Source organism: Pristiophorus japonicus, chromosome 15 (genome assembly GCF_044704955.1).
Source record: "Pristiophorus japonicus isolate sPriJap1 chromosome 15, sPriJap1.hap1, whole genome shotgun sequence".
Classification (NCBI taxonomy): Eukaryota; Metazoa; Chordata; class Chondrichthyes; family Pristiophoridae; genus Pristiophorus; species Pristiophorus japonicus.
The window spans coordinates 105,897,706-105,913,466 of NC_091991.1; positions in this window are offsets into that span (position 1 = coordinate 105,897,706).

Here is a 15,761-nt window from a genome sequence, read left to right on the forward strand (position 1 = left end):
GCGGATTGCAAAAGTTTCTATAGGTATGTAAAGAGAAAAAGGTTAGTAAAGACAAACGTAGGTCCCTTGCAGTCAGAATCAGGGGAAGTCATAACGGGGAACAAAGAAATGGCAGACCAATTGGATAAGGACTTTGGTTCGGTATTCACTAAGGAGGACACAAACAACCTTCCGGATATAAAAGGGGTCAGAGGGTCTCGTAAGGAGGAGGAACTGAGGGAAATCTTTATTAGTCGGGAAATTGTGTTGGGGAAATTGATGGGATTGAAGGCCGATAAATCCCCAGGGCCTGATGGACTGCATCCCAGAGGACTTAAGGAGGTGGCCTTGGAAATAGCGGATGCATTGACAGTCATTTTCCAACATTCCATTGACTCTGGATCAGTTCCTATCGAGTGGAGGGTAGCCAATGTAACCCCACTTTTTAAAAAAGGAGGGAGAGAGAAAACAGGGAATTATAGACCGGTCAGCCTGACCTCAGTAGTGGGTAAAATGATGGAATCAATTATTAAGGATGTCATAGCAGCGCATTTGGAAAATGGTGACATGATAAGTCCAAGTCAGCATGGATTTGTGAAAGGGAAATCATGCTTGACAAATCTTCTGGAATTTTTTGAGGATGTTTCCAGTAAAGTGGACAAAGGAGAACCAGTTGATGTGGTATATTTGGACTTTCAGAAGGCTTTCGACAAGGTCCCACACAAGAGATTAATGTGCAAAGTTAAAGCACATGGGATTGGGGGTAGTGTGCTGACGTGGATTGAGAACTGGTTGTCAGACAGGAAGCAAAGAGTAGGAGTAAATGGGTACTTTTCAGAATGGCAGACAGTGACTAGTGGGGTACCGCAAGGTTCTGTGCTGGGGCCCCAGCTGTTTACATTGTACATTAATGATTTAGACGAGGGGATTAAATGTAGTATCTCCAAATTTGCGGATGACACTAAGTTGGGTGGCAGTGTGAGCTGCGAGGAGGATGCTATGAGGCTGCAGAGTGACTTGGATAGGTTAGGTGAGTGGGCAAATGCATGGCAGATGAAGTATAATGTGGATAAATGTGAGGTTATCCACTTCGGTGGTAAAAACAGAGAGACAGACTATTATCTGAATGGTGACAGATTAGGAAAAGGGAAGGTGCAACGAGACCTGGGTGTCATGGTACATCAGTCATTGAAGGTTGGCATGCAGGTACAGCAGGCGGTTAAGAAAGCAAATGGCATGTTGGCCTTCATCGCGAGGGGATTTGAGTACAGGGGCAGGGAGGTGTTGCTACAGTTGTACAGGGCCTTGGTGAGGCCACACCTGGAGTATTGTGTACAGTTTTGGTCTCCTAACTTGAGGAAGGACATTCTTGCTATTGAGGGAGTGCAGTGAAGATTCACCAGACTGATTCCCGGGATGGTGGAACTGACCTATCAAGAAAGACTGGATCGACTGGGCTTGTATTCACTGGAGTTCAGAAGAATGAGAGGGGACTTCATAGAAACGTTTAAAATTCTGACGGGTTTAGACAGGTTAGATGCAGGAAGAATGTTCCCAATGTTGGGGAAGTCCAGAACCAGGGGTCACAGTCTAAGGATAAGGGGTAAGCCATTTAGGACCGAGATGAGGAGAAACTTCTTCACCCAGAGAGTGGTGAACCTATGGAATTCTCTACCACAGAAAGTAGTTGAGGCCAATTCACTAAATATATTCAAAAGGGAGTTAGATGAAGTCCTTACTACTCGGGGGATCAAGGGGTATGGCGAGAAAGCAGGAAGTGGGTACTGAAGTTTCATGTTCAGCCATGAACTCATTGAATGGCGGTGCAGGTTCGAAGGGCTGAATGGCCTACTCCTGCACCTATTTTCTATGTTTCTATGTTTCTATGTTTCTAAAGACAGCAGAGGGCAGCATGGGTCAAGGGCAGAGTCGAGCCATAATACGGCTCGCCTCTTCCTAGAGAATCGGGGTCTGTGGGGGGAGTAGGAGCGGGGTGAGGGCTAAGTTAAGTACTCCAAAGAAAGACGAGGAGTCGGACGTCTCGGGGCGTATGAAGAGGCAAGACCAGGAGCGGGTGCAAGAGGCAGGAGGCTTAAAGGGGCAGCAGGACGGGAGCGGGGAGACAAAGATGTCAAAAGGGAGCAAGATGGGTTGAGACACGCCATTGTCCCAGAGAGAGAAGAAACGGGGAGCAAGGGTCAGCGGTGGAGGTGAGGCTGAAGGGAGTGGCACTGTTGGAGAAACCATGATAGCAGGAAGAGTCTCTCAGGGAGTGTTATGTCTTTAGATGCTTTGATAATGACACCACAAGGCAAAGTATTGTACTTGAACTGTCGTGACCTTAGTCCATTTAATATAACTCCAGAGTGAGGATACCACATGGTGGACTCCCTTTTATACCTGGGTACCTGTGGTGTACAGGTGACCCCTGGGCCTCCACCAGTTGCACCCTCTGGTGGTGCCAGTATAGTGTATATAGTGTGAACCTTGTTGATGGTACCTCCGATAAACAAGTCTCCATCTTATGCAACTATACAGTAACTACACAGAGAATATACCTATAGTATACATATATAACATCACTCTCCCCCAAGTCCTTTGTGCCAATTACCTTTGCACTATGTGCTCTGGCTTAGCTCTCCCCAGACTTGTGCCAATAGCCCTTGTACCTTGGCTGTGCTTTGGCTTGGCTCTCTCCCTGTTAACCCCCAAGTCCTTATTGCCACCATGTTGGGTAGTGGTTACCAGTTGGGATGGTTCAATGATACAGTAGCGCTTCAGTGGGTTCTGGGTATGATCCATGTGTGTGTCCATGGCTGCATACATCCATTATCTGCCCCACACGTAGATTATGCCAGTTGCTCATCACATTCATATACATTCATATACATTCAAGTCCAGAAAAGGAAATTTGCATTTACATCATTACATTAGTGGTGGAGTTGTGAGGCAAGTACATTTGACTGGCGAGATAAATCCTTTGGGATCAGTGCTGGGGTCAGCACCGGTGCATGAGGACAAGCTAGTTCCAGAGCTACTGGATATGTTGCCCCCAGGACACAGTTTGCTCTTTCAGGCTCGTGGCGATTGGTGCCATTGGATGCCTGAGAAGTGGAGCCGATCAGGGGCAGGCAGGGTATTGATACCGATGCCGTTACCCTCCTGAGATCGCTTGCTCTGCAGCTTGTCGATTTTAGCTGCTTGTGGCCACACTCCATGGTGCATCATTCTGGTCCCAGGGGTGCAGGCTACAGCATCGGGTAGTCCGCTGGACCTGTGTGCTTCCGATGGGTGTTTGCCCGCTACATTATCAGAATACAGTTGAAATCCTGCATCACACAACGTTTCATTGCTTATTGTAGATAAACTGTAGCTCCGTTCGCAATCGCCCGACTTTTCTTTGCTTATTACATGTATAAAACTCTGATCGTCAATTACAAGCTTTACATTTAGCTCACAGTTGTTATTACATTGAGTGAGAATGTGAGACAGTCCCTTTAAGTGTGGTGGGTTGCAGGCCTCCTTTAAGAGAGCCTTGCTATCTATACCTCAATCCTCTTCTTGGTGCTACGTGTTGCTCCATCAACGCTGCACCTTGTGGTCTGGCCACGGCCATCTTTTTCCTCAGCGCCTCACCTCGTGGTTCGGGCACCATCTTTCTTCCATCCACGATGTCGACTGCGGTGATCCTCTTCTCCCCGGGTTCTGCCACCAAACCTGGGAAGTCGCCTTTGGATCCGATTTTCTTCCTCCGGAGTCCTGCCACTGGAGCCTGGAAGGTGCGTTCGGGTTGTCTCAGCTGGATCATCTCCATGCGGCCGTGCTGAGCGGTCTGTGCCTCGGGTGCTGTGCTGGTCTGCTCTCTGGAGCCGGGTCCACCCTCAGGTGAGGGCTTGCTTTGCCTCTGAGTGCGGGGGACGTCGATCGCTGGAGGGATGAAATCTTCCCAGCTCCAAGGGATTTTCTCCATCCACCTTCTTCCGAGTAGTGTTGGTCCATCACCTGCAACAATCCACAGGGGTAACCTGTGCACCGCGCCATCATGGAGTACCTTTACATCCGCACTACCAACGACTGGGATAAGTTCATTGGTGTAGGTGCGCAGCTTTGCTTGAACTGGGAACAACTTGGGTCCTTCAGTTTGATTATCCCATAGCCTCTCAAAGGCTTCTTGATTCATTACTGACTGGCTCACCCCCGTGTCCACCTCCATGAAGACTGGAGTGCCGTTTATCTCGATTTCCATCCTCAATGGGGAACATTCTGTGGTGCAGGTAAACATTCCATATACCTCATTGTGGGGCTGAGCTGCCTTTCTGACCACCTCTTCATAATCTGCGCTGGATTCATGGCCCTCTGCAGACTCTTCATCAACACGGTGAGTCCTATTTCTTTTACACATTTGCTGGAGGTGGCCCTTTGTGCTGCACCCTTTTCACACATAGTCCTTAAAACGGCACTGGTGAGCCCGGTGATTTCCTCCGCAACGCCAGCATGGTGCTAACCGATTAGCCCCCCTCGGTGGACTCAGAGTTAAGGGACTCGGGGGCCTGTTCTCTCTCCCCTGAGGAGATTCATGTTCTACAGTCCAGCCTCTAAAAGGTGCCAGTCTATGTACAGTACTTGCCGGGTTTGAGTCCTGAGGATGAGTCATCCGCCTAGAGCCGCAGGTCGAGGTCACGAATGCCTGGCTCACGGAGATGGCCTTTTGCAGTGTGAATGTGATATCCGCAGATATTAGCCTGTGAAGAAGGCCCTCATGGCTGATTCCGATGACAAAGATATCCCACAGCGTTTCGGTGAGGTGGTCGCCGAAATCATACAGTGCCGCCAGCCTCCTGAGGTCTGCAGCATATTTCGCGATTTCCTGGCCTTCGGGCCGTCAGTGGATGTAAAACCGGTGTCTGGCTGTGGGAATGCTCTCTTTGGGCTTGAGTTGTTCTTGGATCAGCGTTACAAACTCCTCGTACGTTTTGGTCGTTGTCTTCGCTGGTGCCAGCAAGTCCCTGACGACACCATAGACGGTGGGCCCACAACTGGTTAGCAGGATAGCTCTGCGCTTATCAGCCAATGTGGCCGGATTGTCGCCTGCCAGGTCGTTTGCTGTGAAGAAATGGTTGAGCCTCTCCACAAAGGCATCCCAATCATTACCATCGGCGAACTGCTGCAATGTACCGAGGGTAGCCATTTTCGCATGAAAGTCCGTAATCTCGTCGCCAATTCTTATGTCATTAGATGGTCTGATAATGACTCCACGAGGCAAAGTATTACTTGAACTGTAGTGACCTTAGTCCATTTAATATAACTCCAGAGTGAGGATACCACATGGTGGACTCCCTTTTATACTTGGGTACCTGTGGTGTACAGGTGACCCCTGGGCCTCCACCAGTTGCACCCTCTGGTGGTGCCAGCATAGTGTATACAGTGTGAACCTTGTTGATGGTACCTCCGGTAAACAAGTCTCCATCTTATGCAACTATACAGTGACTACGCAGAGAGTATACCTACAGTCTGCATATATAACAGGGAGATTCTGTATCTGATGGGGAGCGGGGACGGGAGATTACAGAAGAGCTCGAGAGTGAGGAGTCAGAGGGGGATGGGGACATGGAAGTGGGGGGTGGGGGGGCATCATGGGGAAAGGGAAAGGTTAGTGAGGGGCAGAAGAGGGGAGAAGGGACAGCTCCTCGGCCTAAACCTAATGTAAGGAAGAGGCTGAAACTGCAGGGGAGGTTCAAACAGGAGGTGAAAAAGAGCCGGAGGCTGCAGGAGAAAGCAACAGCTGCCCGGGAATGAGCAAGAGAGGAACGAAGGGCCAGAGATTAAATGATGGGGGTTTATCAGGCACACTTCCTGTTATGTATGTAACTCTAGGCAACCTGTATCATACCGCCACCAGAGGGCCTACCTGTTGGAGTCGCAAGGGATCCCAGCATTCCTTGGGAACACTATATAAGCAGGCCTCTCATGCTGTACCGGCACTCTGGAGTTTAGATAAAGGAGCTAAGATCACACTTACTTTCTGTCTACAATACTTAGTTGCATTACTTTATTATGAGCCTAACAACTGGCAATGAGATAACGAACAACCACGTGAAAATGCAGAGAACTGTTGATATCCTGGCGAAGTTCTCAGAAGGGGACGATTGGGAAGCCTTCGTGGAGCGACTCGACCAATACTTCGTAGTCAACGAGCTGGAAGGGGACGAAGGGTGATCCTCCTCACCGTCTGTGGGGCAACAACCTATGGCCTCATGAAGAATCTTCTAGCTCCGGTGAAACCAACAATCAAATCCTATGAAGAACTATGTACACTGGTCCGGGATCACCTAAATCCAAAGGAAAGCATTCTGATGGCAAGGTATTGATTCCACACGTGTCAACGGTCTGAAGGCCAGGAAGTGACGAGCTACTTCGACGAACTGAGGCGCCTTGCAGGACATTGCGAATTCGATGGATTTCTGGAGCAAATGCTAAGAGGCTTTTTTATGCTTGGCATTAGCCATGAGGTTATCCTTCGCAAACTATTGCCTGTTGAAACACTGAATCTAAGCAAAGCCATAATGATAGCTCAGGCATTTATGTCCACCAGCGATAACACCAAACAAATTTCGCAGCATAAAGAGGTTTCAGCTAATACACAAAGTAACATCGTTTTCATGCAGGAATGCATATGGGAGATCATACATGACCTCAGATGACCCAGAGTCTGCCATCAAATGTTAATGCGAGGCAGTTAACACGTTGTTGGCGCTGCTGAGGTGATCATCGAGCCCATCAATGCCGCTTCAAACAACTATGCGTGCAAAGTCTGTGGAACAATGGGACACCTCCAGTGAATGTGCAGATGAGCTGCAAACCCTGAAAACCACCACATTGCAGAGGAAGATCAATCCATGGTGGATCAGGCTGAACTAGAGGAGGTAGAAGTGTACGGGGTACACACCTTCACCATGAAATGTCCACCGATCATGTTAAAAGTTGAACTGAACGGAATTCCAGTATCCATGGAACTGGACACGGGTGCGAGTCAGTCTATCATGAGCAAAAAGGCCTTCGACAGGCTATGGTGCAACAAGGCACATGGCCCAAGCTTAGTCCCACTCATACCAAGCTGAGAACTTACACGAAAGAGCTGATCCCTGTTATTGGCAGCGCAGAAGTAAAAGTCTCCTATGATGGAGCAGTGCACGAACTACCATTATGGATTGTGCCAGAGGATGGCCCCACACTGTTCGGCAGAAGCTGGCTGGGAAAAATCCACTGGAACTGGGACGACATCCGAGCGCTCTCGTCCGTCGACGACGCCTTATGTGCCCAGGTTCTGAGCAAGTTCCCGTCGCTGTTTGAGCCAGGCATTGGAAGATCCACTTGATTCCTGGTACATGGCCTATCCACCACAAGGCAAGGACGGTGCCACATATGATGCGAGAGAAAGTGGAAATTGAGCTGGACAGGCTGCAGCGAGAGGGCATCATCGAGCCGGTGGAGTTCAACAAGTGGGCCAGTCTGATTGTTCCGGTTCTCAAAGGCGACGGCATGGTCAGGATTTGTGGGGACTATAAAGTAACGATTAACTGTTTTTTGCTACAGGACCAGTACCCGCTACCCAAGGCAGACGACCTATTTGCGACCCTGGCTGGAGGAAAGATGTTCACCAAGCTGGACCTGACCTCGGCCTACTTGAGGAATCGTCGAAGGGCCTCACCTGCATCAACACGCACAAAGGTCTGTTCATCTACAATAGATGCCCTTTTCGGATTCGATCGGCTGCGGCAATTTTCCAAAGGAACATGGAGAGCCTGCTAAAGTCGGTTCAGCGCACCGTGGTTTTCCAGGACGACATACTGGTCGCAGGTCGGGACACCATCGAACACGTGCAGAACCTGGAAGAGGTTCTCAGTCGGCTAGATCACGTGGAACTCAGGTTGAAACGCTCGAAGTGTGTTTTCCTGGCGCCAGAGGTCGAGTTCTTAAGGAGAAGAGTCGTGGCAGATGGCATCAGATCCACCGACGCCAAGACGGAGGCCATCAAGAACGTGCCGAGACCACAGAACGTGACAGAGCTGCGGTCATTCCTGGGACTCCTCAACTATTTTGGTAATTTCCGACCCGGGTTAAGCACCTTGCTAGAACCCCTACATGTGCTACTACGCAAGGGAGATGACTGGGTATGGGGGAAATCACAAGAGACTGCTTCTGAGAAAGCCAGAAATCTGTTATGTTCCAACAAACTGTTTTTTTTGTATAACCCATGTAAACGTTTAGTGCTAGCTTGCGATGCATCTTCATACGGGGTTGGGTGTGTGTTACAAATAAACGAATCGGGAACATTGCAACCGGTCGCCTATACATCCAGGAGTCTGTCCAAGGCTGAAAGGGCTTACAGCATGATTGAAAAAGAAGCTCTGGCATGCGTTTACGGGATGAAAAAAATGCACCAGTATCTGTTTGGTCTTAAGTTTGAGCTAGAAACTGACCATAAGCACCTCATATCACTATTCTCAGAGAGCAAAGGGATTAATACCAATGCCTCTGCCCGCATCCAAAGATGGGCACTCACGCTGTCTGAATACAACTATGTAATCCGCCACAGACCTGGCACATAGAACTGCGCTGATGCTCTCAGTCAGCTACCATTGCCCAGATTGCAGACTTGCTCTTGGTGATGGATGCATTCGAAAATGAAAAGTCACCTGTAACAGCCTGCTAGATCAGGACCTGGACCAGCCAGAACCCTTAACTGTCCCTTGTAAAAAACTGAGTCCTCCATGGGAGCTGGTCCAGCGTCCCAGCGGAGATAAATGAAGAGATCAAGCCGTTCCAGTGGCGCAAAGATGAAATGTGCATAGAGGCGGACTGTCTTTTGTCGGTAATCGCGTGGTTTTGCCTAAGAAAGGCAAGGAAACGTTCATACGCGACCTACACAGTACCCACCTAGGGTTAGTAATGATGAAAGCTATAGCCAGATCCCATGTGTGGTGGCCCGGCATTGACTCAGACTTAGAGACACGCGTGCACCAATGCAACACTTGCTCTCAACTGAACAATGCACCCAGAGAGGCACCGCTAAGTTTGTGGTCATGGCCTTCCAAACCGTGGTCTGGGATCCACGTTGACTTTGCGGGCCCATTTCTAGGCAAAATGTTTTTGGTTGTTGTAGATGCTTATTCAAAATGGATTGAATGTGTAATAATGTCTGTAAGCACGTCCACTGCCACAATCGAAAGCCTATGAGACACGTTTGCCACGCACGGCCAGCTTGACGTCCTTGTCAGCAACAATGGGCCGTGCTTCACCAGTGCTGAATTCAAGGAATTCATGACCCGCAATGGGATCAAGCATGTCACATCTGCCCCATTCAAGCCCGCATCCAATGGCCAGGCAGAATGGGCAGACCAAACCATCAAGCAAAGCTTGAAACGTGTGTCGGAAGGCTCCCTGCAGACCCACCTGTCCCGAGTCCTGATCAGCTACTGCACCAGACCCCACTCACTCACCGGGGTTCCCCCAGCTCATGAAAAGGACACTCAAAACAAACATAGAAAATAGGTGCAGGAGTAGGCCATTCGGCCCTTCGAGCCTGCACCACCATTCAATCAGATCATGGCTGATCATTCACCTCAGTAACCCTTTCCTGCTTTCTCTCCATACCCCTTGATCCCCTTAGCCGTAAGGGCCATATCTAACTCCCTCTTGAATATATCCAATGAACTGGCATCAACAACTCTCTGCGGCAGGGAATTCCACAGGTTAACAACTCTCTGAGTGAAGAAGTTTCTACTCATCTCAGTCCTAAATGGCCTACCCCTTATTCTAAGACTATGTCCCCTGGTTCTGGACTTCCTCAACATCGGGAACATTCTTCCCGCATCTAACCTGTCCCGTCCCGTCAGAATCTTATATGTTTCTATAAGATCCCCTCTCATCCTTCTAAACTCCAATGTATAAAGACCTAGTTGATCCTTTCTCTCCTCATATGTCAGTCCAACCATCCCGGGAATCAGTCTGGTGAACCTTCACTACACTCCATCAATAGCAAGAATGTCCTTCCTCAGATTAGGAGACCAAAAATGAATACGATATTCCAGATGAGGCCTCACCAAGGCCTTGTATAACTGCAGTAGGATCTCCCTGCTCCTAAACTCAAATACCCTAGCTATGAAGGCCAACATACCATTTGCCAACTTTCAATGACTGATGAACCATGACATCCAGGTCTCGTTGCATTTCCCCTTTTCCTAATCTGCCGCTATTCAGATAATATTCTGTCTTCGTATTTTTGCCCCAAAGTGGATAATCTCACATTTATCCACATTATACTGCATCAGCCATGCATTTGCCCACTCACCTAACCTGTCCAAATCACCCTGCAGCCTCTTAGCATCCCCCTCACAACTCACACTGCCACCCAGTTTAGTGTCATCTGCAAACTTGGAGATATTACACTCAATTCCTTCATCTAAATCATTGATGTATATTGTAAAGAGCTGGGGTCCCAGCACTGAGCCCTGAGGCACTCTACTAGTCACTGCCTGCCATTCTGAAAAGGACCCATTTATCCCGACTCTCTGCTTCCAGTTTGCCAACCAGTTCTCTATCCACGTCAGTATATTACCCCCAATACCATATGCTTTGATTTTGCACACCAATCTCTTGTGTGGGACCTTGTCAAAAGCCTTTTGAAAGTCCAAATACACCACATCCACTGGTTCTCCCTTGTCCACTCTGCTCGTTATATCCTCAAAAAATTCCAGAAGATTTGTCAAGCATGATTTCCCCTTCATAAATCCATGCTGACTTGGACCGATCCTGTCACTGCATTCCAAATGCGCTGCTATTTCATCCTTAATAATTGATTCCAACATTTTCCCCACTACTGATGTCAGGCTAACCGGTCTATAATTATCCGCTTTCTCTCTCCCTCCCTTTTTAAAAAGTGGTGTTACATTAGCTATCCTCCAGTCCATAGGAACTAATCCAGAGTCAATAGACTGTTAGGAAATGATCACCAATGCATCCACTATTTCTAGGGCCACTTCCTTAAGTACGCTGGGATGCAGACTATCAGGCCCTGGGGATTTATCGGCCTTCAATCCCATCAATTTCCCTAACACAATTTCCTGCCTAATAAGGATATCCTTCAGTTCCTCCTTCTCACTAGACACTCAGTCCCTAGTACTTCCAGAAGGTTATTTGTGTCTTCCTTCGTGAAGACAGAACCAAAGTATTTGTTCAATTGGTCTGCCATTTCTTTGTTATCCCATTATAAATTCACCTGAGTCCGACTGCAAGGGACCTACGTTTGTCTTCACTAATCTTTTTCTCTTCACATATCTATAGAAGCTTTTGCAGTCAGTTTTTATGTTCCGGCAAGCTTCCTCTCATACTCTATTTCCCCCCTCTTAATTAAACCCTTTGTCTTCCTCTGCTGAATTCTAAATTTCTCCCAGTCCTCAGGTTTGCTGCTTTTTCTGGCCAATTTATATGCCTCTTCCTTGGATTTAACACTATTCCTAATTTTCCTTGTTAGCCACGGTTGAGCCACCTTCCCTGTTTTATTTTTACTCCAGACAGGGATGTACAATTCAAACCATTGAAGTTACTTTTCCTTAAGTTCAGGACCCTAGTTTCTGAATTATCTGTTTCACTCTCCGTCTTAATAAACAATTATACCATGTTATGGTCCCCAAGGGGCCTCGCTCAACAAGATTGCTAATTAGTCTTTTCTCATTACACATTACCCATTCTTGGATGGCCAGCCCTCTCTCGTCCACCCTGATCTCCATGATGATGTCGAGGACAGACGGCATCAACAAAGCATGTACTATGATCACAGAAACATAGAAAATAGGTGCAGGAGTAGGCCATTTGGCCCTTCGAGCCTGCACCGCCATTCAATGAGTTCATGGCTGAACATGAAACTTCAGTACCCCATTCCTGCTTTCTCGCCATACCCCTTGATCCCCCGAGTAGTAAGGACTACATCTAACTCCTTTTTGAATATATTTAGTGAATTGGCCTCAACAACTTTCTGTGGTAGAGAATTCCACAGGTTCACCACTCTCTGGGTGAAGAAGTTTCTCCTCATCTCGGTCCTAAATGGCTTACCCCTTATCCTTAGACTGTGACCCCTGGTTCTGGATTTCCCCAACATTGGGAACATTCTTCCTGCATCTAACCTGTCTAAACCCATCTGAATTTTAAACGTTTCTATGAGATCCCCTCTCATTATTCTGATGTTGGTTGCGCAAATTTGTCACATGATATTGAAGTCAATGACCCTGTATTTTTCTCAACTATGGACATGGTCCCAAATGGCTTGCTGGCACTGTCATAGCCAAAGAAGGGAGTAGGGTGTTTCAGGTCAAACTTGCCAATGGACTAACTTGCAGAAAGCATTTGGACCAAACCAAACGGCGATTTATAAATAGCCACGAGCAACCCGAAGAGGACATCACCAACTTTGACCCTCCAACACACACAAAAGTGACAACCGACATCACGGTTAACCATGAAGCTGAACTCACCATCCCCAGCAGCCCAGCAAGGCCGGCCGCCCAGCAGCCCAGCGAAGAACCAACCAACTCACCCACACCCGCATTTGTACCGAGACGATCGACTTGGGAGTGAAAAGCCCCAGATCGTCTCACCCTGTAAATAAGTGTACTATTGACCTTGGGAGGGAGTGATGTTATGTATGTAACCCTAGGTAACCTGTAAGACACCGCCACCAGAGGGCCTACCTGTTGGAGTCCCAAGGGATCCCAGCATCCCTTGGGAGCACCGTATATAAGTAGGCCTCTCATGCTGTACCAGCACTCTGGAGTTTGAATAAAGGAGCTAAAGTCACACTTACTCACTGTCTACAGTACTCAGTTACATTACTTTATTATGAGCATAACACTTCCTTTATTAGGAGCCATGATTACATTGGTCTCGATTAATGTGAACGGACTGAGGGGGGAGAAGAAATTGCAGCAGTTGTTGCAGTGTTTTAAAGGCACGGACCTGTTGTGTCTGCAATAAAACCTTTCGGGATGAGGATATCCTAGAAAGGGTTTGGAAGGTTTGGTTATGATCAATTTTTAAAGTACAATAGATTAATATATGTTATGGGAAACAAATTAAGCTTCAGGTTTTGATGTTAATATGTGATGGTGGAACGGCTGTGCAGAGTGAGGGAATGGATTTGTATGACACAATGGAATGATCACAATGTTGTAAATGTTTTTAATGTTCAATCATTTTTTAAAAAGTGGGTAGCAAATAAAAAAAGCGGGTCACGCTCTCTCTCACCTCTGAGTCAGAATGTTGTGGGTTCAAGTCCCACTCCAGAGACTTGAGCATAAAATCCAGGCTGACACTCCCAGTGCAGTGCTGAGGGAGCGCCGCACTGTTGGAGGTGCTGTCTTTCGGATGAGACGTTAAACCGAGGCCCCATCTGCTCTCTCAGGTGGACGTAAAAGATCATATGGCCCTATTTCGAAGAGCAGGGAGTTTTTCCTGGTGTCCTGACCAATATTTATCCCTCAATCAACATAACAAAAATAGATTATCTGGTCACTATCACTGTTTGTGGGAGCTTGCTGTGTGCAAATTGGCTGCTGTGTTTCCTACATGTGCTGCAGAAACGCAAGTCTTGCTTTTAATTGTTTCCAGATCACTAAATCGCTTGGTTTCCCAGCAACCTTCCCATAATTCCATTCACTTCCTTAACTAGATGGATCATTATTTTGGGCAACTTGCAACTCGCTTTGATAGTAAGATTCTCATTAATGGAGAAGTTATACCTGGTAAATATTATTAGTATGAATAACAACTTGAATTGTAAAATATTCCAAGGCACCTCACAGAATCATTATTAAATAAAATTTGACACTAAGCCACATAAGGAGATATTAGGGCGGGTGACCTAGGTTTTAAGGAGCGTCTTGAAGGAGGAGAGAGAGGTAGAGAGGCAGAAAGGTTTAGGGAGGGAGCTCCAGAGCTTGGGGCCCAGGCAGCTGAAGGTACAGTCGCCAATGGTGGAGCGATTATCATCAGGGATGCTCAAGTGGCTAGAATTGGAGGAGCGCAGAGATCTCGGGGGATTGTGGGGCTGGAGGAGGTTACAGAGATAGGGAGGGGCGAGACCTTGGAGGGATTTGAAAACAAGAATGAGGATTTTAAAATCGAGGTGATAAAGAACTTTCCCCATTAAAGTCAAGGATCAGTAGTTAAATACTTGAAGGGGAAATATTTGTAGGGCTATGGGGAAGGAGCAGGGCAGTTGGACTAATTGGAGAGCTCATTCAAAGAGTCAGCACAGGCACGATGGGCCAAATGGCCTCCTTCTGTGCTGTTGTCATGTATGTACTTTTGGGATCACTAGCCACTAGATGGCATCACTGTTGGAGGCCATTGGGCTGCACGCACGTGTGTGCAGTCCAAGTATAAAAGGCCAGCCATTTTGTATATTAGTCATTTAATAAAGCAGAACCAAGGTTATTCCTCTTGGAGTTAAACAGTACTCAGTCTAACAGTTATTGCATACACAACAGCTGTATTATATTATTCCAACTTATAACAGTGCTATAAGCCATCACATTTCATTGGTCGATGCGATATATGTATTTTTAATTCAGATTGCTGGAATGCTTTACATTTGTCTTGAGGTCTGCTCTGGGCTCGGTTACTGCAGCTCTACAATATCAGAGTAATACTGGGAGACAGACTGGGAAGTTGGCAATAGGAAAGATGTGAAGGTGAGGTCTCGTGATGTCCATGGAAGGTTTGGTTATGGCAATTTGACAGACTGTTGCCACTGGTTTATCTCTCTCCCCTTCCCCTCCCCTCCTGCTTTGCCGACGAGTTACTCAGGCTGAGATGCTGCATAACCTTCCCAGTGAAGGCGGGTGAGACTGGGATTCAAGCATTGGGAATCGGATGGCCTTCTTGGTTCTTGCTCAACCCAATTTGTAATAATTTGACGTTTTCTCTCCCTCCCTTGTAGCAAGAGGCAGATTTCCATAGTGATAGATTGTAAGTGGGATCTTCAAGGAGCAGGAATACAAAGGGGTAGCTGTTATACTACCATTGTAGAAAGCTTTGGTAAGACCGAATCTGGAGCACAGCGGCCAGTTCTGGGCCCTGTTCCCCAGGAAGGGTATACCGGCCTTGGATTGGCAGCAGTGCAGGGTCACCAGAGTGATACCGGGGTAAAAGGGTTACATTATGAGGGCAGGTTGCATAGACTGGGATTGTACTCCCTGGAGTATAGAAAGTTTAAGGTGATTAAAGGGTAGATGGAGAAAACTATTCCCTCTGGTGGGGGGAGTCCAGAACAAGGGGGCATATCCTTAAAATTAGAGCCAGGCTGTTCAGGGGTGGTGTCAGGGAGCACTTCTTCACACAAAGGGAATCTGGAACTCTCTTCCCCCAAAAAGCTGTTGAGGCTGGGGGGTAATTGAAAATTTCAAAAGTGAGATTAATAGTTTTTCGTTAGGTAAGTGTTATTGAACCACTGCAGGTAGATGGAATTAGGACACAGACCAGCCATGATCTAATTGAATGGTGGAACAGGCTTGAGGGGTTGAATGGGCTCCTCCTGTTCCTGTTCCTAATTCCAAACAGCATGGGAAATGCTTTATTTAGACTGACTGGAATGGGAGGAAACTTAAGATCAAACGAGTAAGAGAAGGGTTAAGTGGACAATTGGAGGAGCTGACCTGTTGAACTTGCCACGAAGGATGATGCACGCCTTTGTTCCCTGGATTCCCTTGTGCTTTGTGAGTAGTGCA